Source organism: Globicephala melas, chromosome 3, assembly GCF_963455315.2.
Source record: "Globicephala melas chromosome 3, mGloMel1.2, whole genome shotgun sequence".
Taxonomy (NCBI): domain Eukaryota; kingdom Metazoa; phylum Chordata; class Mammalia; order Artiodactyla; family Delphinidae; genus Globicephala; species Globicephala melas.
The window spans coordinates 31,008,722-31,034,351 of record NC_083316.1 but is presented as its reverse complement, the minus strand read 5'-3'; the positions used below and the strand labels follow the sequence as shown (position 1 = coordinate 31,034,351).

At 40.9% G+C, this 25,630-nt stretch overlaps 1 protein-coding gene across 1 annotated transcript in view; it reads right to left on the bottom strand.

Moving 5' to 3' along the window:
• EGFLAM (EGF like, fibronectin type III and laminin G domains) overlaps positions 1-25,630 on the bottom strand; it is a 541,883-nt gene that overhangs the window by 367,313 nt on the left and 148,940 nt on the right. Inside the window, exon 3 of the mRNA XM_060295410.1 lies at positions 18,607-18,770. The gene's annotated coding sequence lies outside the window, so the exon portion shown is untranslated. The remainder of the gene's footprint in view (positions 1-18,606; positions 18,771-25,630) is intronic.

The window sequence follows — 25,630 nt, the reverse complement described above, 5'->3', positions numbered from 1 at the left end:
GGGATATGAGGTTATATGTTTATGTATAGCTGATTCACTTTGTTATACAGCAGAAACTAACACAACATTGTCAAGCAATTATACTCCAATAAAGATGTTAAAAAAAAAAAAAGAAAGAAAAGATGGAGGAAGGGCAAATTTGCTTTCTGCTTGAGCTGGGACATCCGTCTTCTCCTGCCCTTGGACTTTGGTACTCTTGGTTCTTGGGCATTCAGACTTGGACTAGGACTTACACTTCAGACACAGGCTGAATTACACCCCAGCTTTCCCGGGTCTCTGGCTTACAGATCACGTGACATGATCTGCCTCTCAGCCTCTATCATCATGTTAGACAATTCCTACAGTAAATATCCTCTTATATATACAGTTAACCCTTGAACAACATGGTTTTGAACTGTGTGAGTTCACAGTTCAAATTCAGGTAAGATATGCACATTTTTTTCAATAAATATGTAATATGGCACTACACGATCTAAGGTTGTTGAATCTGCAGATGTGGGAATGCAGATATGGAGGACCAACCGTAAAGTTAGAATATATGCTGATTTGCAACTATTTGGAGGGTTGGTCTGTGCCCCAACCTTCGAGTTATTCAAGTGTCAACTGTAACTATGTATATCCTGTTCGTTCTGTTCCTCTGGAGAACCCTGGCTTATACAGGATCTCACAAGATGTTGCCCGGCTATGTTCTCATCTTACAGACCTCTTCCTGTTACTAGCAGAATTCAGTTCCTTGCAGTTGTAGGACTGAGTTCCTTGTTTCCTTTTTGGCTGTTGGCCAGGGGTCACTCTCAGCTTCTTGCAGTCATTTTATGGTCCTGGCATATGACACCCTCCATCTTCAAAGCCAGCAGTAGCACACAGCACCCTTTTGACACCTTGAATCTGACTTCCCCTTCTGCCTTATTCTTCTGCTTTAAAGGGATCTTACGATTAGATCAGGCCAATCCTGATAATCTCCAGATCTTAAGGTCAACTGACTTTGGACTTCTTATCTGCAAAATCCTTTCACATCAGTACCTAGATTAGTGTGCCAGTGAATAACCATGGGATGGGAATCTTGGAGCCTCTGTAGAATTCTACCTACCACAGCTAGGGATATCTGGAGGTCACCTTACTTTCAAAGGCAGCAGTGGTGATAGCTTCCCGCCACTTGGTTCCTGCTAGGAGACAGAGACAGTTGCTTTTTTTCCCCACTTCCTGCTTTCTGGGTCTGTGGTGGTTCCTATCATTTTCAAACTTGGTCTCTCAGCCTCTCGTCAAAGCTGATGACTCCTGGGACTTCCCTGGCTGTCCAGTGGTTAAGGCTCCATGCTTCCACAAAAGGAGGCACAGGTTCAATCCCTGGTGGTCAGGGAACTAACATCCCATATGCAACATGGCGTGGCCAAAAAAAAAGCTGATGACTCCTAACATAAATAAACAAATCTCCATTTACCTGACATTGACCAAAGCCTACTTCTGTTGCTTATAATCAAGAAACTTGGTTGTCTCAAGCTTCAATAAATATCCAGCAATTCACCAGAAAACAAAAACAAAATCCAGGGTTGTAGAATTGGAAAGATCAGAGGTACCTGGAAAGCTTTGTGAAACCGCATACCTCTCATGCCCCCAAATCTGGCACGCTGATTTGAAATACTTGAATTCTACTGTGCCATAGGAAATCAACCATTTTCTTATTTAAACAAAGGTAGTCAGTGGTCATTGTGGTAGAAACAAATTAACTGGTCAATTTAAACAAAGACTCTAATTTTCTTTTAATTTCAAAAATGTGGACTAGAGAGAAGCTGAAGTTTAATACTAGCTGAAAAGTGAAAATTCTGTCCGAAAGTCTTTTGACCTCATATAGTTGTTATACTAAATTTTTAACTTCACATTTTCCTAAAGTGAACAACTTCTTCCCACAGACTCAGCCAGACCACACATGCCTCAAGATTCAGATTTTGTACCTAAGCTCGTGTGCAAGGTCACCTTTCCACACAAACACGGGCAGGGTTTCTGGGGTAGCTTCAGTAGAAGCATACACGTCCCACTGTATCCCTTTCTAGTGCAAAATCTCCTTGCAGGGATTTCTTTGGGGTAAAGAGACTCGGTCGGTCAGCTCCTTTGAATCACATTTGGCCGCAAGAGCCTAATCTGCTACCTGCCCACCTAGGTTTTCTGACCCTGGACAAATCCAAGGAATATAACTGCCCTGGGCCCTGGATGGGACAGGGTGACTATCCTAGGTAAGAGTGGCTGAGCAGTCCACAATGCACAGAAAAGGGAAACCAAAGCAGCCCTCATTCCCCTGAACCTTGATTTTGTTTATAGATGGCAAACTTTATGTGGAAAAACGCGTTTGTGCCAGCCTCCTTGGGCAGCCCTGTGACAGTTCATTCCTCCACTGCTGAACTGAGCTTAGGCAAAAAGCACCACGTTGCGAGCAACGGCTGGCAATGGGCAGAACGCGCTGTGTGCTTCCACAGTCTACTCCGGCATAAATGGACCTCGCTTATTAGTTAGTGACGAGCCAGGAACTCCCCTGCTTGGGAAGACAGGAGCTGGCAGGGAAAAGTGAAGGAGATACTTCCTACTCTGAGTTCTTGATTAGTGAACACAGAGGATGTTTGATCAGTACAGAGATGAGGTATCCAGACTCCGGAGACTGATGGCCTAGATTTGAGTCTAGCTCCATCACTATATTTGTCAGGGAAAGTGCTATAATTAACAAGTAAACCCCCAAATCTCAGTGACTAAACGTAACACAGGTACTGCTCACTCAGGTCGCTGTACAGTGTGCTTTTGGCTAAGAGGCCTGGCTCCATGAAGTTATTCAGGGACTCAGGCTCATTCCATCCATGGCCCTGCCAGTACCCAGAGCCTTGGAGTCAGCAGATCGGGGAAGAGTGAGCACGGTCTGGAGATGTGTATTTCACTCTCACCCACCAGCCATGGACCAGACTCAGTTATATGATCTCACCTATCGGCAAGGGAGGCTGGGAAGTGTACTCTAGCTTGGCCCAGAGGGAAAAGGAAGCCAGCGTGGTGAACAAACCCAGCCTCTGCCATATCTGCTTACTTAAGAAAATGCCTGTGTTTTATGTTTTCTATTTTCACGTGTTTATGTTGTTTCTTCCCCTGTTAATTGGGTATACAAGTCAGCGTCCTCCAGAGAAACAACACATGACATACGTGTGTGTGTGTGTGTATGTGTGTGTGTGTGTGTGTGTGTGTGTGTGTGTGTGGAGACAGAGAGACAGAGACAGAGACAGAAAGATGGATTGATTTTAAGGAATTAGCTCACGGGATTGTTCAAGCTGCCAAGTCTGAAATCAGAGCAGACTGGCAGGCAAGAGTTTTACAGTTCAAGTCTGAGTCTGAAGGCAGTCTGGAGGCTCAATTCCTCCTTCCTTAGGAAATCTCAGAATGTTAAGGCCTTCGACTGATTAGATGAGGCCCATCCCATTAGGGAGGTACTCTGCTTTCCTCAAACTCTACTGATTTCAACGTTAATCTCATCTGAAAAATACCTTCATAGCAACATCTAGACTACTGTGTGACCAAATATCTGGGTACTGTGGCCCAGCCAAGTTAATACATAAAATTAACCATTACAACGGGTATGATAAGTTAATAGTATAAAGCATCAGCACCACAGCTGACAACTAGAAAGCTCTCTGTACAAATTAGTTTACTGGCACTACTGGAGTTGTTATTACCATCAGTACCACTACTAATTGAGGCCGGAACACAGCCCCATAGAACCACCCCATCAAACCATCTAGGGAGTGATTGACCTAGAAAGGTCTTACCTTAGACAAGTGTTCTCATTATTTTTTTCAAAGCGCTTTTCCATTTACTATCTCACTCAGGCCTTCAGTCAATCCTATGAAGCGGGCAGGGCAACATTATTCCTACTAGTTTTTATTTTACAGCTGAGGTTCAGAGAGTATGGCTGCACTCCCTCCCCACCCCTTCCTAATCTGTGCCCCGTCCCATCCTCCAGATTCTGTTCTGGGAGAGCCACCCCTGTCCTCTACGGGAGATACCTTTCTTCTAACCTGATTTAAAATTCATTATATATTATATTCCCATATAACTAATAATGTAACAATTGTCAGGTAGTGTTACAGGCAGGCAGGTGGCTAGATATGAGCAGAGAAAGGGGGGCAGGGGCCGGGCGGCAGGAAATTATGCATCTTGTAAACAGCAGGGGTCCATGGGCAGACAAAGAAAAGCAGGAACCCCCACAGGAAACCACACATTTTGGGTGATAAGCGTCCTGAAGGCAGACAAAGAAAGGTGGGGAAAGGCGGGAACCTCCTGCATCCAAATGCAACCTGTTGCTCATTATGCTGTCATTACAGTAAAATTAGACTTGCAGATAAGAAGTACCCATCATGCACCGACACCATGACACTTCTGATCTAAGCTAAATAAGGAGAAAAATCCCTCCTCCCCTCGGGAAGATGGAGCTGGGATGAAAATCAGGGAATATGACCCGCAAACTCCTCCTTCCCCAGAGAATATTCCGCCCCTTCATTTGTAGGCCCCTCATAACCGGCTTGCAAAAGAAGCCCAGGGCAGCAACTCCTCACCTGTCTGCCTGCTCTCCCTCTGAGTGTATTCTTATTTAAATAAATCCTCACTTTACGTTCTTGACCTCCCTGTCTCATTTCTGATTTCTTTCTGTGATGAGACAAGAACCTTAAATTCACGGGGAACAGCAGGATTAATTGAAATACTCTTATTAACACTTCCCTTCAGGTACTGCATGAATGAAACAGGTTTCCGTAGAAAGGTCTTGGGAACCTAATTCACCATTTAAAACATTTAAACTAGTATTTCCACAGGAAAACAAGCCCCATGATTCAAGAAATAAACCTAAGAATGAACTTTTGGAGTAGGACTCGGTTTATACGCACGGATTGCCTGCATGAGCGCTGACACCAGGACTGGCTTCAGGTGCAGCTGGGAAGCAGTCAGAGTTTGTCTTTGGTGCCTTTCCAGTCCCTGTGTTCCAGGCTTCACTGTTCTGCAGCATCTGTGTTCTTCAGCCTTGCTTATACCAAATAAATAAGACAGAAGCAGAAGTCGAAAGCCTGGGTATCGGGCTTGGCTCTGTCCTAACCAGTTGTGTGACCTTAGACAAGTCTTTTTACTTTGGTTTCCTTGACTGTAAGTCAAAGGGGTTCGATAAACTCACGGCAGGTTGCCTTTCAACCTCACCGTTCCTCAGCCTACTCTGTGTCACCCCTTCAGGGGATCTCATTGTCAGCTGCCTGATAACAGAGACTCACCGGCTTCCTCTCATCCTACCCAGCTGTCCTGAAGTCTCCAAGGGGGATGATAATGACCCACCCCAAAGCCTTCAGGACACAAAAGAATTCCTTGCTCATGGTGGGAGTTCAGGCATAGAGCCACCACATTGGAGGATTCTTTGAGGACAGTTACCCCTTAAATCCTATCAGTTGGGAGGCAGCACACTCTCCACCCTCTCACCAGTCAGCCTGGGATTCTGTACCCAGCCGCCCATGGCTAGAGAGAGAATATTTATGCAGGCTGGAATGATGGGGTAACAGGAGCCACGTGGAGTTCAGAGGAGAGAGTCATTCAACCGCAGATATTGTCCCTCAAAACCCAAAGCCCTTAGAGGGCAAATTCTTTCAGCTGCCTGAGCTGGTGTGCTTTACAACGCAGTTGGTGTATGCCTCCTGCCCGGCGAGAAGCACGATCCCCTTTCCCCAAGGACACTGGTGACCCCCCCACAACCTTGTCTCCCTGACCTGAGTGTGGGCCAGTCATGCTCTTCTGAAACTAGATACTGGGAGGCCAGAGCGGTGCATAGCAGAAGAGGCCAGCCCAGTTCACTAATCCAATGAAAGGGTAGCTTTCCACAGGGCACATAGCGTTCCCCTCCGCCCATAACGCCTGCCTGTGTCTGGGGATGGCACTGCTGTGAAATACCCAAGAAAAATCTAAGGCTGCTGGGAAGTCCTCCCACTCCTGTCAACCCTGAGCAAAATAAGTCATCCAGTGCAGTGTAACACAGCCCCGATGGTCCTAAGACCTAGGGTTCAGTGCGATTTCTATAACTCGCTTAACAGGTGACCTTGGACAAGTCATTTAAATGCTGTGGGACCTTCTGGCTTTAGGATTCTATCAATAAACCCACACATTGCCACAGAGTCAGGACAGTCCTCACTTTCACTATTTTCTCTCCAAAGGAACAAAGTTAAAAAACAAAAGAAAACAAACATCAGATACCTTTGGTGCACCATATATCTTTCAATCCTACCACTAACGCAATGAGACAAACGTTATTATCCTCATTTTACAGACGAGGAAACAAGCTTTCAGGTAGGTTTAGTAACTGCTATGGACTGACCTATGTCCTCCCCAAATTCATAAATTGAAGCCCTAACCCTCAATGTGACTGTATTTGGACATAGGGTCTTTAGGAAGTAATTAAGGTTAAACGAGGTCAAGAGGGTAGAACCCTAATCCCCTAGGACCAGAGGCCTTATAAGAAGAGGGAGAGCCCTTCCCCCATCACACGCACAGAAGGAAGGCCAGGGGAGCACACAGTGAGACAGCACCTGACACAGCACGTGCTCAAAAATTATGCTTGACTGATGGCTTCAGGACATTCATTTGGACCTGAAGAGTGAACTGAACCTCCAAACAGTCTCTGGACTCAGGAAGTTTGAAAATAGTTTTAAATCTCCTATTACTTAATGAAGACGTCACTCCATACTTCAATTTGAAGAAAAGACGTAAACCATTCAACTAGAACTGGAAAATTACAAGTCTCTGGAATGGTTATTTTTTAACTTATCTACCAATTTTAAGTCTAAACTTGCTTTAATGTTAGTTCCAGGGTAGCACTGCCATTAACACTGAGATAATCAATAGAAAGCAGACTTCACGGGTTTACAACATCTACCATCATTCCTTCTATTTATATTTTACCACAACCTTCTTTGGTCAGGGTAGAGAATAATTCAGGCTATCACTTATGTTATAATACATAAAACTTATATACAAAAACATCTAACAACCTCCAAGATTGTTGAGGAAAAAACCCGAAAGGAACAAAACAGTTGGTATAAAAAGCTACCATCTATTTATAAAACAGCAAAAAAAATTACATACACACCTTTAAATATCCATGCATGTACATATATATGCATCTGTCTATACTTGCACAAAATATCCTTGAAAGGGTTCACCAAAAACAGTGATAATACTGGTTATCTGTAGGGAGGAGAACTTGGAAAATAGGAAGAGACTTTTAAAAATGTTTTTGTGGGTGTGTTTTTAACATTATTATTTACTATTCTATTGAGGTAAAGTGTGCAAATCTTAAGTGAACAGCTCAGTGAATTTTCACATAAGTATTCACCCTTATAACCACAACCTTGGTCAAACACAGAACATTTCCAGAACCCCAGAGGACACCACCCCCTGCTCCTATCCAGTCAATTCCCAGACCCAAAAGACAACTGGCCTCTGACCTAGATCACAATATAGATGGATTCATACAGTATCTAATCTCTCATGTCTGGCTTCTTTCATTGGACATTATGGCTATGAGATTCAACCATGTTCTTGCATGTGGCAGTCCTTTTTCATTACCATGTAGTATTCCATTGCATATGAATAAATGATGTATCAATATACCATAGTTTGTATATACACTACTTATGGTGAACATTGCATTGTTTTCAGTTTAGAGACATAATGAATAAAATTTGCTAGGAGTATTCTGGTAGTATTCAAGGAGTCTTTTGGAGGACATACAAAAACTCACTTCTGAGGAATTGTTAGATCCACAGGTAAAAGTATTTAAGATTTAGCAGATGTTTCCAAGCAGCTTTTCCAAGTGTTTGGACCAATTTACACTCCCAAGTACACGAGAGTTCCAGTTAGTTGCTCCACATCGTTTCCAACATTTGGTATTGTTTTTTTAATTTATTTTTCTATACAGCACGTTCTTATTAGCTATCTATTTTATACATATTAGTGTACCTGTGTCAATCCCAATCTCCCAATTCATCCCACCACCACCACCCAACCCCTCCCCCTGCTTTTCCCCCTTGGTGTCCATACGTTTGTTCTCTACATCTGTGTCTCTTATTCCTGCCTTGCAAACTGGTTCACCTGTACCATTTTTCTAGATTCCACATATATGCATTAATACATGATATTTTTCTCTTTCTGACTTACTTCACTCTGTATGACAGTCTCTAGGTCCATCCACATCTCTAAAAATGACCCAATTTCGGTCCTTTTATGGCTGAGTAATATTCCATTGTATATATGTACCATGTCTTCTTTATCCATTCGTCTGTCGATGGGCATATAGGTTGCTTCCGTGACCTGGCTATTGTAAATAGTGCTGCAATGAACATTGGGGTGCATGTGTCTTTTTTCTTGAATTTTATTTTAATTTTTATGCAGCAGGTTCTTATTAGTTATCCATTTTATACATATTAGTGTATACATGTCAATCCCAATCTCCCAATTCATCCCACCACCACCACCCCCGCAGCTTCCCCCCTTGGTGTCCATATGTTTGTCCTCTACATCTGTGTCTCTATTTCTGCCCTGCAAACCGGTTCACCTGTACCATTCTTCTAGGTTCCACATATATGCTTTAATATACGATATTTGTTTTTCTCTTTCGAAGTTACTTCACCCTGTATGACAAGTCTCTAGATCCATCCACATCTCTACAAATGACCCAATTTCATTCCTTTTTATGGCTGGGTAATATTCTATTGTATGTATGTACCATATCTTCTTTATCCATTCGTCTGTCGATGGGCATTTAGGTTGCTTCCGTGACCTGACTATTGTAAATAGTGCTGCAATGAATATTGGGGTGCATGTGTCTTTTTGAATTATGGTTTTCTCTGGGTATATGCCAAGTAGTGGGATTGCTGGGTCATAGGGTGATTCTATTTTTAGTTTTTTAAGGAATCTCCATACTGTTCTCCATAGTGGCTGTATCAATTTACATTCCCACCAACAGTACAAGAGGGTTCCCTTTTCTCCACACCCTCTCCAGCATTTGTTGTTTGTAGATTTGTTGTTTGTAGATGATGCCCATTCTAACCAGTGTGAACTGATACCTCACTGTAGTTTTGATTTGCATTTCTCTAATAATTAGTGATGTTGAGCCGTTTTTCATGGGCCTCTTGGCCATCTGTAAGTCTTCTTTGGAGAAATGTCTATTTAGGTCTTCTGCCCATTTTTGGATTGGGTTGTATGTTTTTTTAATATTGAGCTACATGAGCTGTTTATATATTTTGGACATTAATCCTTTGTCCATTGAATTGTTGGCAAATATTTGCTCCCATTCTGAGGGTTGTTTCTTCGTCTTGTTTATAGTTTCCTTTGCTGTGCAAAAGCTTTTAAGTTTCATTAGGTCTCATTTGTTTATTTTTGTTTTTATTTCCATTACTCTAAGAGGCAGGTCAAAAGAGATCTTGCTGTGATTTATGTCAAAGAGTGCTCTTCCTATGTTTTCCTCTAAGAGTTTTATAGTATCCGGTCTTACATTTAGGTCTTAAATCCATTTTGAGTTTATTTTTGTGTATGGTGTTAGGGAGTGTTCTAATTTCATTCTTTTACATGTAGCTGTCCAGTTATCCTTAGTGAAGAGACTGTCTTTTCTCCATTGTCTATCCTTGCCTTATTTGTCATAGATTAGTTGACCATAGGTGCGTGGGTTTATCTCTGGGCTTTCTAAACCTGTTCCATTGATGTCTATTTCTGTTCTTGTGCCAGTACCATATTGTCTTGATTACTGTAGCTTTGTAGTATAGGCTGAAGTCAGGGAGTCTGATTCCTCCAGCTATGTTTTTTTCCCTCAAGACTGCTTTGGCTATTCGGGGTCTTTTGTGTCTCCATACAAATTTTAAGACTTTTTGTTCTAGTTCTGTGAAAAATGCCATTGGTAATTTGATAGGGATTGCATTGACTCTGTAGATTGCTTTGGTTAGTATAGTCATTTTCACAATATTGATTCTTCCAATCCAAGAACATGGTATATCTCTCCATCTGTTAGTGTCATCTTTGATTTCCTTCATCAGGGTCTTATAGTTTTATGAGTACAGGTTTTCACCTCCTTAGGTGGGTTTATTCCTAGGTAATTTATTCTTTTTGTTGCAGTGGTGAATGGGATTCTTTCCTTCATTTCTCTTTCCGATCTTTCATTGTTAGTGTATAGGAATGCCAGAGATTTCTGTGCATTAATTTTGTATCCTGCAACTTTACCAGATTCATTGATTAGCGCTAGTAGTTTTCTGGTAGAGTCTTTAGGGTTCTCTACGTATAGTATCATGTCATCTGCAAACAGTGACAGTTTTACTTCTTCTTTTCCAATTTGTATTCCTTTTATTTCTTTTTCTTCTCTGATCGCCATGGCTAGGACTTCCAAAACTATGTTGAATAATAGTGGTGAGAGTGGACATCCTTGTCTTGTTCCTGATCTTAGAGGAAATGTTTTCAGTTTTTCACCATTGAGAATGTTTTCTGTGGGTTTGTCATATATGGCCTTTATTATGTTGAGGTAGGTTCCCTCTATGCCCACTTCCTGGAGAGTTTCTTTTATCATAAATGGGTGTTGAATTTTGTCCAGAGCTTTTTCTGCATCTATTGAGATGATCATACGGTTTTTATTCTTCAATTTTTTAATATGGTGTATCACATTGATTGATTTGCATATACTGAAGAATCCTTGCATCCCTGGGATAAATCCCATTTGATTATGGTGTATGATCCTTTTGTGTTGCTGGATTCTGTTTGCTAGTATTTTGTTGATGATTTCTGCATCTGTATTCATCAGTGATATTCGTCTGTAACTGTCTATTTTTGTAGCATCTTTGGTTTTGGTATCAGGGTGACCATGCCCTCGTAGAATGAGCTTGGGAGTGTTCCTTCCTCTGCAAATTTTTGGAAGAGTTTGAGAAGGATGAGTGTTAGCTATTCTCTAAATGTTTTATAGAATTCACCTGTGAAGCCATCTGGTCCTGGATTTTTGTTTGTTGGAAGATTTTTAATCACAGTTTCAATTTCATTACTTGTGATTGGTCTGTTCATATTTTCTATTTCTTTCTGGTTCAGTGTTGGAAGGTTATACCTTTCTAAGAATTTGTGCATTTCTTTCAGGTTGTCCATTTTATTGGCATAGAGTTGCTTGTAGTAGTCTCGTAGGATGCTTTGTATTTCTGCAGTGTCCATTGGAACTTCTCCTTTCTCATTGCTAATTTTATTTATTTGAGTCCTCTCCCTCTTTTTCTTGAAAAGTCTGGCTAATGGTCTGTCAATTTTGTTTATCTTCTCAAAGAACCAGCTTTTAGTTTTATTGATCTTTGCTACTGTTTTCTTTGTTTCTATTTCATTTATTTCTGCTCTGATCTTTATGATTACTTTCCTTCTACTAACTTTGGGTTTTTTTTTCTTCTTTCTCTAGTTCCTTTAGGTGTAAGGTTAGATTGTTTGAGATTTTTCTTGTTTCTTGACGTAGGATTGTTTCAGTATACACTTCCCTCTTGGAACTGCTTTTGTTGCACCCCATAGGTTTTTGATTGTCGTGTGTTCATTGTTATTTGTTTCTAGGTATTTTTGATTTCTTCAATGATCTCTTGGTTATGTAGTAACGTATTGTTTAGCCTCCATGTGTTTGTGTTTTTTACGGTTTTTTCCCTGCAATTGATTTCTAATCTCATAGTGCTGTGGTCAGAAAAGATGTTTGCTATGATTTCAGTTTTCTTAAATTTACCGAGGCTTTATTTGTGACCCAAGATGTGATCTCTCCTGCAGAATGTTCCATATGCACTTCAGAAGAAAGTGTAATCTGCTGTTTTCAGATGGCATCCTATAAATATCAATTAAATCTTTCTGGTCTATTGTGTCATTTAAAGCTTGTGTTTCCTTATTAATATTCTGTCTGGATGATCTGTCCATCGGTGTAAGTGAGGTGTTAAAGTGCCCCACTATTATTGTGTTAATTTCGATTTCCTCTTTTATAGCCATTAGCATTTGCCTTATGTATTGAGGTGCTCCTATGTTGGGTGCATATATATTAATAATTGTTATATCTTCTTGGATTGATCCCTTGATCATTATGTAGTGTCCTTCCTTGTCTCTTGTAATAGTCTTTATTTTAAAGTCTATTTTATCTGATATGGGTATTGCTACTCCAGCTTTCTTTTGATTTTCATTTGCATGGAATATCTTTTTCCATCCCCTCACTTTCAGTCTGTATGTGTCCCTAGGTCTGAAGTGGGTCTCTTGTAGACAGCATATATATGGGTCTTGTTTTTTATCCATTCAGTGAGGCTATGTCTTTTGGTTCGAGCATTTAATCCATTCACATTTAAGGTAATTATCGATATGTATGTTCCTATTACAATTTTCTTAATTGTTTTGGGTTTGTTTTGTTGTTCTTTTTCTTCTCTTGTGTTTCCCACTTAGAGAAGTTCCTTTAGCATTTGTTGTAGAGCTGGTTTGGTGATGCTGAATTCTCTAAGCTTTTGCTTCTCTGTGAAGCTACTGAGTTCTCCACTGAATCTGAATGAGATCCTTGACGGGTAGAATAACCTTGGTTGTAAGTTCTTCCCTCTCATCACTTTAAATATATCATGCCACTCTCTTCTGGCTTGTAGTTTCTGCTGAAAGATCAGCTGTTAACCTTATGGGAGTTTCCTTGTATATTATTTGTCATTTTTCTCTTGTTTCTTTTAATAATTTTTCTTTGTCTAATTTTGTCAATTTTATTACTATGTGTCTCAGTGTGTTTCTTCTTACGTTTATCCTTGCTGAGACTCTCTGTGCTTCCTGGACTTGGGTGGCTATTTCCTTTCCCATGTTAGAGAAGTTTTCAGCTATAATATCTTCAAAGATTTTCTCAGGTCCCTTCCCTTCTCTTCTCTTTCTGGAACACCTATAATGCGAATGTTGGTGCATTTAACGTTGTCCCAGAGGTCTCTTACGGTGTCTTCATTTCTTTTCATTCTTCTTTTTTTATTCTGTTCCACAGCAGTGAATTCCACCATTCTGTCTTCCAGGTCACTTATCTGTTCTTCTGCCTCAGTTATTCTGCTATTGATCCCTTCTAGTGTATTTTTCCTTTCAGTTATTTTATTGTTCATCTCTTTAATTCTTCTGTTTATTTGTTCTTTAATTCTTCTAGGTGTTTGTTCTTTAATTCTTCTAGGTCTTTGTTAAACATTTGTTGCATATTCTCAATCTTTGCCTCCATTCTTTTTCCGGGGTCCTGAATCATCCTCAGTATCATTATTCTGAATTCTTTTTTCTGGAAGGTTGCCTATCTCCACTTCATTTAGTTGTTTTCCTGCGTTTTATCTTGTTCCTTCATCTGGGACATAGTCCTCTGCCTTTTCATTTTGTCTATCTTTCTGTGACTGTGTTTTTTGTTCCACAGGCTGCAGGACTGCAGTCCTTCTTGCTTCTGATGTCTGCCCTCTGGTGGATGAGGCTATCTAAAAGGTTTGTGCAAGCTTCCTGATGGAAGGGACTGCTGGTGGGTAGACCTGGGTGTTGCTCTGGTGGGCAGAGCTCAGTAAAACTTTAATCCACTTGTCTGCTGATGGGTGGGGCTGTGTTCCTTCCATGTTGGGTGTTTGGCCTGAGGCAACCCAGCACTGGAGGCTACAGGCTCTTTGGTGGGGCTAACTGTGGACTCCAGGAGGGCTCATGCCAAGGAGTACTTCTCAGAACGTCTGCTGCCAGTGTCCTTGTCCCTGTGGTGAGCCACAGCCACCTCCCGCCTCTGTAGGAGACCCTCCAACACTAACAGGTAAGTCTGGTTCAGTCTCTTATGGGGCCACTGCTCCTTCCCCCGTGTCCTGATGTGCACACTACTTTGTGTGTGCCTTCCAAGAGAAGAGTCTCTGTTTCCCTCAGTCCTGTCCAAGTCCTGCTAGCAAATCACGCTAGATTTCGAAGTCTGATTCTCTGGGAATTCCTACTCCTGTTGCCAGACCCCCAGGTTGGGAAGCCTGATATGGGGCTCAGAACCTTCACTCCAGTGGGTGGACTTCTGTGGTATAATTGTTCTCCATTTTGTGAGTCACCCACCCAGCAGTTATGGGATTTGATTTTATTGTGATTGCGCCTCTCCTACCGTCTCACTGCAGTTTCTTCTCTGTCTTTCGATGTGGGGTACCCTTTTGGTGAGTTCCAGTGTCTTCTTGTCGATGATTGTTCAACAGTTAGTTGTGATTCCGGTGCTCTCAGAAGAGGGAGTGAGCGCACATCCTTCTACTCTGCCATCTTGAACCAATCTCCCCCAACATTTGGTATTGTTAAAATGAGGCTTTTAGGAAGAATCTTTTCACTATATATCCTTCTCACCTTTTGAATTTAAACCATATGCACACATTGCTTATTCATAATTAATTAAATAAAAATATAACATGAACACTTAACAAAAAATGAAAGACATGAGCTAGCAAAAGTGATTTCATTTATTTTTTCTTAAGATAGATGAATGGCTAGGAAATCTCTTGACAAGGTGTACAGAAAGGGAACTGATGTAATGATGTTACCAGAGCATTTAAATATTGCCAGTTCTCTCAAAATGAACCATAAACTTCCAGAGAGAACAGATAAGAAAAAGAACTAGTGCAGAGCTTACTAGCAAAACCAATATGCTATGGGAAAGCTCCACACAGAATTCTCAATCAAGAGGTCCCAATAACAGAAAATGCTGATGCATGTATCCTCAATAAATTCCATCTCTTTTGTCTAGTTTGGTCTGGTTATCACTTCACATCCACTGTTTTCCTCAGCCATAAAGCAGGGCTGCATTGATCTCCAAATGTACTTACTCAACACTTAGAGCATCTTCTACAATCCAGGAATATTGACATTAGACACATAAAGGCCAATAAGACACTGTCCTTGCTCTCAAGCATCTTGTGACTCCAGTGAGGCAAAATGATAGAGTGTGATAAGTGTCATAACCCAGATATGCCCAGGATGCTGAGGGAGCAAAGGAAGCACAGCTAAACCAGATGTGTGGAGCAGAAAGATCACCAGAGAAAACTTTGTTGGGCTGAGTTTTGAAGGATGAATGGTAATTAATTAAAAAGAAAAGGAGGAAGAGTGTACCAGGCAGACAGAACAGCATATGCAAAGGCATGGAAGCATAAAAAAGCAGATATCTTTAGGAACTTTAATATCACAATACGATTGCAATGAAGAGTATGTTTCAGGTGGAGACAGTAATCAGGGGAGGCCAGAGAGGTAGGCAGGAGAAAGATCATTATAAACCTTAATTCCTAAGCTAAGAAATTCCAACTTCATCCTGAAAGCTTTGGTAGACCACGGAATATTTTAGGCTGAGGACGAATCTGATTTTCATAATGAAAAGATGAAAGGTTTTCTTATGCTGCTTATTTGGACAGAGAAACAGAGGGGAAAAAAGAAGTAAGGAAAGGAGAAACAGGAAAGGGGGGAGTCATAGAAAGCAAGAAAAGTAAGGAAAGTAAAGGTAAGAAGAAAAGGCAGAAAAGAAGGAATTGGACCTTTTTAAAAAATTGTTAAAACATAGGAGAATATTTTCGTGACTTTGGAGTAGGCAAAAAGCTCTTAAAGAGGACACAGAAAACATTAAACATAAAATTGATAAATTAGACAATATTAAATCTAAGAGCACCTGTTCATCAAAAGACATTATTAAGAGAATTAAAAGGCAACTCCACAGTGGAAAGGATATTTGCAATTGCATACATCAGATAAGGGACTCACATCCAGAATAACTTTCATAAATCAATAAGAAAATGACAGACAACCCAATAGAAAAAATGTATAGACGATTCACAAAATAAGCTATCCAAATAACCAATAAGCACAGGAAAGATTCTCAACTCCATTCGCCATCAGGGAAATGCAAAATAAAACCACATGAAATGCTATTACACAATCACCAGAATGGCTGAAATGAAAAAGTTCATTTTCAGAATCTACTAAAGCTGAATATATATTCCCTACGATTCATTAATTCTGCTCCTAGGTATACATCCTAGAAGGTACTAGGATGTTCATAGCAGCACTATTTGCAATAGGTAAACCGTAGAAACTACCCAAATACCCTCAGTAGTCGAATGGAGGACTAATTTGTGGTATATTCACAAAAATGTGATACTTTACAGCAAATGAGAACAAATGATCTACAGGAACATGCAAAAATATGGATGAATTTCATGAACATAATGATGAATAAAAGGAGCTAGACACAGAAAAGCACAACCTGTACAGTTCCACTTACATAAAGTGCAAAAAGAGACAAGGTGATTCTACGTGGTTGGAGTCAAGATAGAGGTTGTTGGGGAGGGTAGCACTTGAACTTGAGGAAAGTGGGCAGGATTTGCAGGCGGAACAAATTTGGAGTCAAACACAAGAGGTTTTAGGGTTTTATACAGCATTTAAGACTCTAGCTTGCAGTGTTTGGGGACATTGATAAGATGACTATCTAAGGGGGAGGATTTGGGGTAGGGACAGGGCCCAAGGAATGACAGGAAATTACACCTCTCCTCTCAATAGCCACAGAATCTAAAAATTCCCATTAAGTGGCTCATTCCTTTGGGTTAAGAACTTCCCTTTCTGGACAGAGCAAAAGAGAGGTAGGGCTATGGTCCCTGGTGTAATGCAGACCTGTTTCCCTTACATATCTATAAAGGACAGTATCTGAGCCAGAGGGCTCAGCAGCGCCCTGTGACTTGCCCTCTGTAAGTGATGCTGGGAATCCTACTGAGTTGTCAGCCTGAGAAAGAGGCAGAAACCACCTGAGATATGAGAAATCCCAAGGACCTTAAAAGTCCGCTGCTCTAGTGAACCCTCACTGTTGGCCACAGGAAGCCCTGGCTAACAGGAAAAACCACAGGTAGGCTTAGGGGGTGGTGTTCGCAAAAGAAAAATCTAGAAGCATCTCACTCTTCCACCTGCAAGCCTGCTTTACCACCAAGAAGTCTCTTTTGGGAGGCATTGGCATGAACAGTAGACAGGAGGGTCAGACCAGAGAAGCCCCATTACCCAAGATCTCTGACACTATTACCATCCCGGCTGAATCATCTTCAACATCCAAAGAGAGACTACATAGAGATGACTAGTTTTGGAATGCATACTTCCCTGTGGAGGGAGGACAGCCATTCCTCATCAGGAAATGGGGTGACATTGGAGGCTCAGAAATTCTGTGTATAGTCTACAGGCAGCAAGAGACTAACTGTCCAACTTCCAGTGGAGAAGGCAACCTGGAAAGGCTGGGTTAAATCAAGTCTGCTTCTAGCTCTTTCAGCCATGACCCACAAAGAGAAACACATTTTACGTTGAAACCCAATATACACATACACAAATCTGAGTTGTCATCAATTGCAAGATAAACCATAATTTTACCACTGAGAAAGAAAAAATGTTGTCTATAACAAAACTCATCCTGATTTAAGAGATTTATGATGAAAAAATGTATATCTTATATGGAATGCTACATCTTAGATGGAATATAGAGAATGTTTCAAGCATCAATACTAATCTTTATTATGTGTAGTCCACTTTGATATTTACTACTCTCTTCTACTCTATTTAATGTCATTTCTCCCCAAAACACCAGTAATGGCCCATTCAATTGATTTCAAATCCATTAATGGGTGGCAAGCTACAGTTTGAAAAACACTGGATTAGAATTAAGGTATAGGACTTCTGGATAATTTTATTGAGAACTCTGAAAAGTTGAAATGGAATCTACTGGTAGGACAACTGTAATTATGGTACAGCATATCAGTACCCATCTCTGGGCTGAATAGCTAGAAACCTGAGGGAGACCAGAGTGTAGATATTGCTATGGGAATCATTCAAGACACTGGTGCTGTGCTGCGGATGTGCACGGCTATAATTAAGCCACGAGACATGTCAGCCAGGGCATTTCTGAGTGCTGATTCGTGCATGCCTCCTGTATGTTGTAAGGTATGTGTCCAAACTTAGAGCGACCGAAAGGCCCTAAAAAAGTGCAATACTTCTTCCCTGTAACACCCTTGCCCGGGGTGTTGGGCTATTCTTTATAAACCTGGTTGAAGAAGGAAAATACCCTAACTTGTTTTATAAGTTCTTCCAGATCCAAGTATAATGGCCAATCAGAACCCTACTTTGGTGCCATAGTTATACTCCTATTTTGGAGTCATATCTGTTCTATTCACATGAGAGTCCAGGGAGAAATCAGATGAGGGTTTATTAGTTGGCCTACTTGAACACTTTGCTATGCACTGAGCCTCATTTGAGGGAGATGTTAGCTGAGGCATGCAGATTACTGAATGACTTTCTATAGGAATTACAGACAAGTTGAACACCTTATCAAGAGTTTAACCAGAAGGTTAAAACCTGGGGCTTCAGAAGCAGATTAGAGCTTTTATTGATCCCAACGAAGTCTTCCTCTTTCTCTGGCAGTTCAGGCCTAATTGCTTTGTCCTTTGATATTTGTTTTAGTTCTCCTTTGTCAGTTAACACCCTGCTTCTCATAAAATATGACCATATGAAATGCACATATCCATATCTCAATGATTATCTGAAATGCGACTGTTTGGATCCTTGACTCACCTCACTCCACATTTTCCCTTTGGCCCCAGCCAAGAGGATAACTAGAGGTTGAGATCCAGCTCAGGCTTGTCCAATGAGCATCCTGGCACAAAGCGTCTTCTGCTTGGGGGGAGAGGCCCCTTTTTGAGTTTGTACCAAGAGACCACATGTATTAGTGGAGGGCCCTGTAAATGGGGAGAGAAGAGGTGAAACAGTCATTAGTTCTATCATATTTCAGATCTATCATAAGAACATGTAGAGTTGGACGAAGGCTCAGATTTCTGAGTTAAAATACCAAGTGATTCCATAGAGCGGGTCGATATTTAGGAAGAACTGAGAGTGATTTGAAATTTAAATAAGTGTTACCATAAGAATAATCATCATTATTCTTTAATAAACGATGTCACTTTTACTATAAAACTAAGATCTTACTGTAACACAGTGGTCAAGAAATCCACAGCCCTGGGTCCAAATTCTACAGGTGCCCCTTACCACCTGTGTGGTCTTGGGGACAGTGTTCAACTTCCACTGAACTCAGAATTCTCATCTGTTAATTGAAAGTAATTATGCCTACTTCATAAGACTGTTCTGAAGAGTAAATGAGATCATACATATAAAATGTCTGGCACAAGGCTTAGCATTACTGTTGTATAATCATGTTTTCTAGAGTAGAATTTGTTAGAAGTACAGGTACTAAAATAAAACAAAACAGCAAGGACTAGAATCTGTTTGAGAGTAGGATTTGTTGCAGCCTACTACGGTGTTTGATTCCAAGGAACACCAAGGAGGGGGGAAGCCAAGGAGGAAGTTGAGAATTAAATTGTCCACCAAAGATGCAATCAGAATAAGGAGAGTAATCAGAAAGTGCTCGCTGCCTAAGTGCTTCTAGGTGAAGGAGGGAAGGCAGACTGGAGAACAGAGAAAAAATCTAGTAGATTCAACAACCTCTATTTTCCAGTTGACTTTGCCGTGAAAATCACAGAAAATGGCAGTATCTGTGAGATATTACAACCCTCATTTTTTACACAATCACATGTTAATATTTCTCCTGTTGACTATATTGTAAAATTCACACAATTTCAGTTTTGGTCCAAAAACTCTTCAAATTTCCCTCTGGTGACCTTACAGAGCACACCTCCCTTGAATGCTTTCCTGACTCTACAGTATTAAATTAATGTTGGGTGAAACTAGGAATTCATCTGACCCCCCTATTCTGACCTTGGTTCTGAGGCAGGAGATAGATGGGCCCTCAGGGCAAACGTTTTGATTTCGTTCCTTGTGGACCGATACTCCAAGATGGGAATAACAGGACAACTGAGAGAGAAGGCTGGGCCCTGCCCAGATAGAAGATAAGAGACCACATATTCCTCATTCTCAAAGTCAGGAGACCTCCGCAACTACACATGTGTAGAAAGGCTCCTTGACGGTCAAAAGGGGAGTGACGCCAAGTGGTCAAACCTACCCATAGGCCTCTTCGGTAGACTCCATCTTGGCTAAGAGATGTGCACGCACACATGGGAAAATCCTGAGATACACCAAATATGGACTCTGAACCAGGCAAATCAAAATGATTGGTCAAAGGAAACCCAGAAGAAATGCCCCATAGAAGTGATTCAAACTGCCACAAGGGCGCGACTCTCTCTCTGAGCCCGCCCGTGTGTCTATCCACACATACTGTACTTCTTTTTTTCTTCCTAATAAATTCTTTACTTGTTTCACTACTTTCCGTCTTTGCAGGAATTCTTTTTCTGCAAAGCTGTAGGGCCAGGGCCTTGTCACTGACCACTAGCCTAGTGGCTAGAATTCGGTGCTCTCACCCCTGTAACCTGACCTCAGTCACTGGCTGGGAACTGAAACCCTGCTTCAAGCCACTGCAGGCCAAGGCCACCTGAGATCAGTTCTTGGTCATTCCTTATACATTCCTATATATTTTATAGCCTGTGTCCTGAAAAATCCATTCTCAGTACACAGTTCATATGCCCCTTAAGAACAGAATAATGAAGAGATAGTCCCATCTAATCCCACAGTCTGCTAAGGATCCTCCAGTTACCTGGGATCAGACATGGGTCCTCTGGTCCAGGATAGATCCTGTAGGTTTGGTGTTGTTTGTGTATATTCCTACCAGGGGAATCCACTACATGAGAGCTCCTTCAATCTATGAGTTCACATGGAGAGATAAATAAAGAAGCACTCTGGGTGTTTTCATTGTTGTCATTATATTTATCATCCTGGTTAGAGAGGACTCAGAAAGCCACAGCCATGTCTTCCTCTGCTCAGATGTCATTATTACCAAAAGACATTGCAGCAAACGTACAAAAGCAGGATTTCTCAACACAGTCTAAAGAGGCAAGGTAAAAAGGATAAATCACCTCCATCCTGGACCCTTAGCTTGTAATTTCTGACATCAATGACGACGAAGGCAAGTTTACTACCTCAGTTGCTGCATTTGTTCTCACACTATGCCATCTTCCGATGCCAGCTTAACTTAATATTTTTCAAATCATTTTGACCACCTCATGCCATCCAAACTCCAAAGGAAATAGTATCTATGCCCCAACTCTGAGGACACGTGGTTGTGGGTCAGCCCTCTTCCAGAAGGTCACCACTGTGTAATTCAGATTTAGGCCACTTTATGTAACTGTTAGTCCTCTCACTCCAGAATCCATCTGGGATCAATTCAGCCTATGATAGCAACACTGTTCTTTGGAATAGTTGGCCAGGACTGGTTTTCTTAGTTTAACATGTAAGAGACCCACTTCTCCAAAAGTGTTAGGTTGAAAAATCTGTTACAAATAAAAACCATGAGAGAGTCAAATCAGGCCAATTGTATCTATCCAGGAATGATGAGAGGGCACATTTTTTTCGATACATGAAAGGGCTAAATGAGTGCTCAGTAATACTAACACCGGGAAACCTTAGGATCAAGACAAATCAAAACTATTCCAAATGAGTCTGATTCATGTTAAATATTTCCTGTCTCACTGACCAACAGTCCATGTTAAAACCAGTCCTAACTCCTTTTGGAAGTCTTGTGCTGTTACCCACATGAAAGGTAATGTAAGAATTTTGACTGGTGATGCAAGATTGCTAATTCTCATTGGGTAGTTCTCCCCATTAGTCAGAGATCAGCCATGCCAACTTGGAGGTCTCACATGATTTGTGGCGGGCTGCCATTGGGAACTGGCTGTCAAACACTAGCACTAACGGAAATATAGTCTAAAGGCCAAATGCATCCCTTGCTTACATGGGGACAGTTCCTAACCACACAAGGAAGCTTCAACTGCATCCCAAGTTCTGAGATCTCCAGTCTTTTCTTTGTGACCACCTTCTTCTCATCATCAGCAAATCCCCACTGACAATCTCTCTCTCTTTTCCCTTGGAAAATGCCAAAATACTCCCAAGAGAAAATACTATTTTTCTAAATTCTTAGTTGAATTGGAAAGGAGAGATTTGAGATTTAAAATTCATGGCAGGTGCCCAGAATAGAGCCTGCGTTTCCACAGAGCTGGAACTCCTGGCTCGGGGTCTCTTCCCTCTGCCGTCACTGAACTTCCCCGGAGCCCGAGGGGAGGGTGGCCTCACAGAGGCTGCGGGCTCTGGAGGGGCCTCACCAGCCAAAACCATGACGATCCTTGGGACCGCGGGCCAGCCGTGTGGAGGACAGCTCTTGGTGCTCCAGGCAGGCGTCAGTGCTCTGCCACTGAGCTGGGAGAGCCAAGTTCAGGACACTGGTCCACAAGAGACCTTCCAGCTCCACATAATATCAAATGGCGAAAACCTCCCAGAGATCTCCATCTCAATGCCAAGACCCAGCTCCACTCAACGACCAGCAAGCTACAGTGAAGGACACCCTATGCCAAAAAACTAGCAAGACAGGAACACAACCCCATCCATTAGCACAGAGGCTGCCTAAAATCATAATAAGGCCACAGACACCCCAAAACACACCACCGGACGCAGTCATGCCCACCAGAAAGACAAGATCCAGCCTCATCCACCAGAATACAGGCACTAGTCCCCTCCACCAGGAAGCCTACACACCCACTGAACCAACCTTAGCCACTGGGGACAGACACCAAAAACAATGGAAACTACAAATCTGCAGCCTAGGAAAAGGAGACCCCAAACAATAAGATAAGCAAAATGAGAAGACAGAGAAACACACAGCACATGAAGGAGCAAGATAAAAACCCACCAGACCTAACAAATGAGGAGGAAATAGGCATTCTACCTGAAAAAGAATTCAGAGTAATGATAGTAAAGATGATGCAAAATCTTGGAAATAGAATGGAGAAAATACAAGAAACGTTTAACAAGGACCTAGAAGAACTAAAGAGCAAACAAACAGAGATGAACAACACAATAAATGAAATTAAAAATTCTCTAGAAGGGATCAATAGCAAAATAACTGAAGCAGAAGAACGGATAAGTGACCTGGAAGATAAAATAGTGGAAATAACTACTGCAGAGCAGAATAAAGAAAAAAGAATGAAAAGAATTGAGGACAGTCTCAGAGACTTCTGGGACAACATTAAACGCACCAACATTCGAAATATAGGGGTCCCAGAAGAAGAAGAGAAAAAGAAAGGGACTGAGAAAATATGTGAAGAGATTACAGTTGAAAACTTCCCTAATATGGGAAAGGAAATAGTTAACCAAGTCCAGGAAGCACAGAGAGTCCCATACAGGATAAATCCAAGGAGAAACATTCCAAGACACATATTAATCAAACCATCAAAAATTAAATACAAAGAACAAATTTTAAAAGCAGCAAGGGAAAAACAACAAGTAACACATAAGGGAATCCTCATAAGGTTAAAAGCTGATCTTTCAGCAGAAACTCTGCAAGCCAGAAGGGAGTGGCAGGACATATTTAAAGTGATGAAAGAGAAAAACCTACAACCAAGATTACTGTACCCAGCAAGGATCTCATTCAGATTTGACGGAGAAATTAAAAGCTTCACAGACAAGCAAACGCTAAAAGAATTCAGCACCACCAAACCAGCTTTACAACAAATGCTAAAGGAACTTCTCTAAGCAGGAAACACAAGAGAAGGAAAAGACCTACAATAACAAACCCAAAACCATTAAGAAAATGGGAATAGGAACATACATATCAATAATTACCTTAAATGTAAATGAATTAAATGCTCCAACCAAAAGACACAGACTGGCTGAATGGATACAAAAACAAGACCTGTATATATGCTGTCCTCAAGAGACCCACTTCAGACCTAGGGACACACACAGACTGGAAGTGAGGGGATGGAAAAAGATATTCCATGCAAATGGAAATCAAAAGAAAGCTGGAGTAGCAATTCTCCAATCAGACAAAATAGACTTTAAAACAAAGACTATTAGAAGAGAGAAAGAAGGACACTACACAATGATCAAGGACACTACATAATGATCACTACATAATGATCAAGGACACTACAAATTGATCAATCCAAGAAGAAGATATAACAATTGTAAATATTTATGCACCCAACAGAGGAGCACCTCCATACATAAGGCAAACACTAACAGCCATAAAAGGGGAAATCGACAGTAACACACTCATAGTAGGGGACTTTAACACCCCACTTTCACCAATGGACAGATCATCCAAAATGAAAATAAATAAGAACACACAAGCTTTAAATGATACATTAAACAAGGTGGACTTAATTGATATTTATAGGACATTCCATCCAAAAACAACAGAATACACATTCTTCTCAAGTGCTCATAGAATATTCTCCAGGATAGATCATATCTTGGGTCAGAAATCAAGCCTTGGTAAATTTAAGAAAGTTGAAATCATATCAAGTATTTTTCTGACCACGACGCTATGAGACTAGATATCAATTACAGGAAAAAATCTGTAAGAAATACAAACACACTGAGTCTAAACAACACACTGCTTAATAACCAAGAGATCACTGAAGAAATCAAAGAGGAAATCAAAAAACACCTAGAAACAAATGACAATGAAAACACGATGACCCAAAACCTATGGGATGCAGCAGAAGAAGTTCTAAGAGGGAAGTTTATAGCTATACAAGCCTACTTTAAGAAACGAGAAACATTTCAAATAAACAACCTAAACTTACACCTAAAGCAATTAGAGAAAGAAGAACAAAAAAAACGAAAGTTAAGAGAAGGAAAGAAATCATAAAGATCAGATCAGAAATAAATGAAGAAGAAATGAAGGAAACGATAGCAAAGATCAATAAAAGTAAAAGCTGGTTGTTTGAGAAGATAAAGAAAATTGATAAACCATTAGCCAGACTCATCAAGAAAAAAAGGGAGAAGACTCAAATCAATAGAATTAGAAATGAAAAAGAAGAAGTAACAACTGACACTGCAGAAATATAAAGCATCATGAGAGATTACTACAAGCAACTATATGCCAATAAAATGGACAACCTGGAAGAAATGGACAAATTCTTAGAAATGTACAACCTTCTGATACTGAACCAGGAAGAAATAGAAAATATGAACAGACCAATCACAAGCACTGAAATTGAAACTGTGATTAAATATCTTCCAACAAGCAAAAGCCCAGGACCAGATGGCTTCACAGTCGAATTCTATCAAACATTTAGAGAAGAGCTAACATCTACCCTTCTCAAACTCTTCCAAAATATAGCAGAGGAAGGAACACTCCCAAACTCATTCTACGAGGCCACCATCACCCTGATACGAAAACCAAAGATGTCACAACGAAAGAAAACTACAGGCCAATATCACTGATGAACATAGATGCAAAAATCCTCAACAAAATCTCAACAAATAGAATCCAACAGCACATTAAAAGGATCATACATTATGATCAAGTGGGGTTTATCCCAGGAATGCAAGGACTCTTCAATATACGCAAATCAATCAACATGATACACCATATTAATAAATTGAAGGAGAAAAACCATATGATCATCTCAATAGATGCAGAGAAAGCTTTCGACAATATTCAACACCCATTTACGATAAAAACCCTCTGGAAAGTAGGCATAGAAGGAAAGTTCCTCAACATAGTAAAGGCCATATATGACAAACCCAC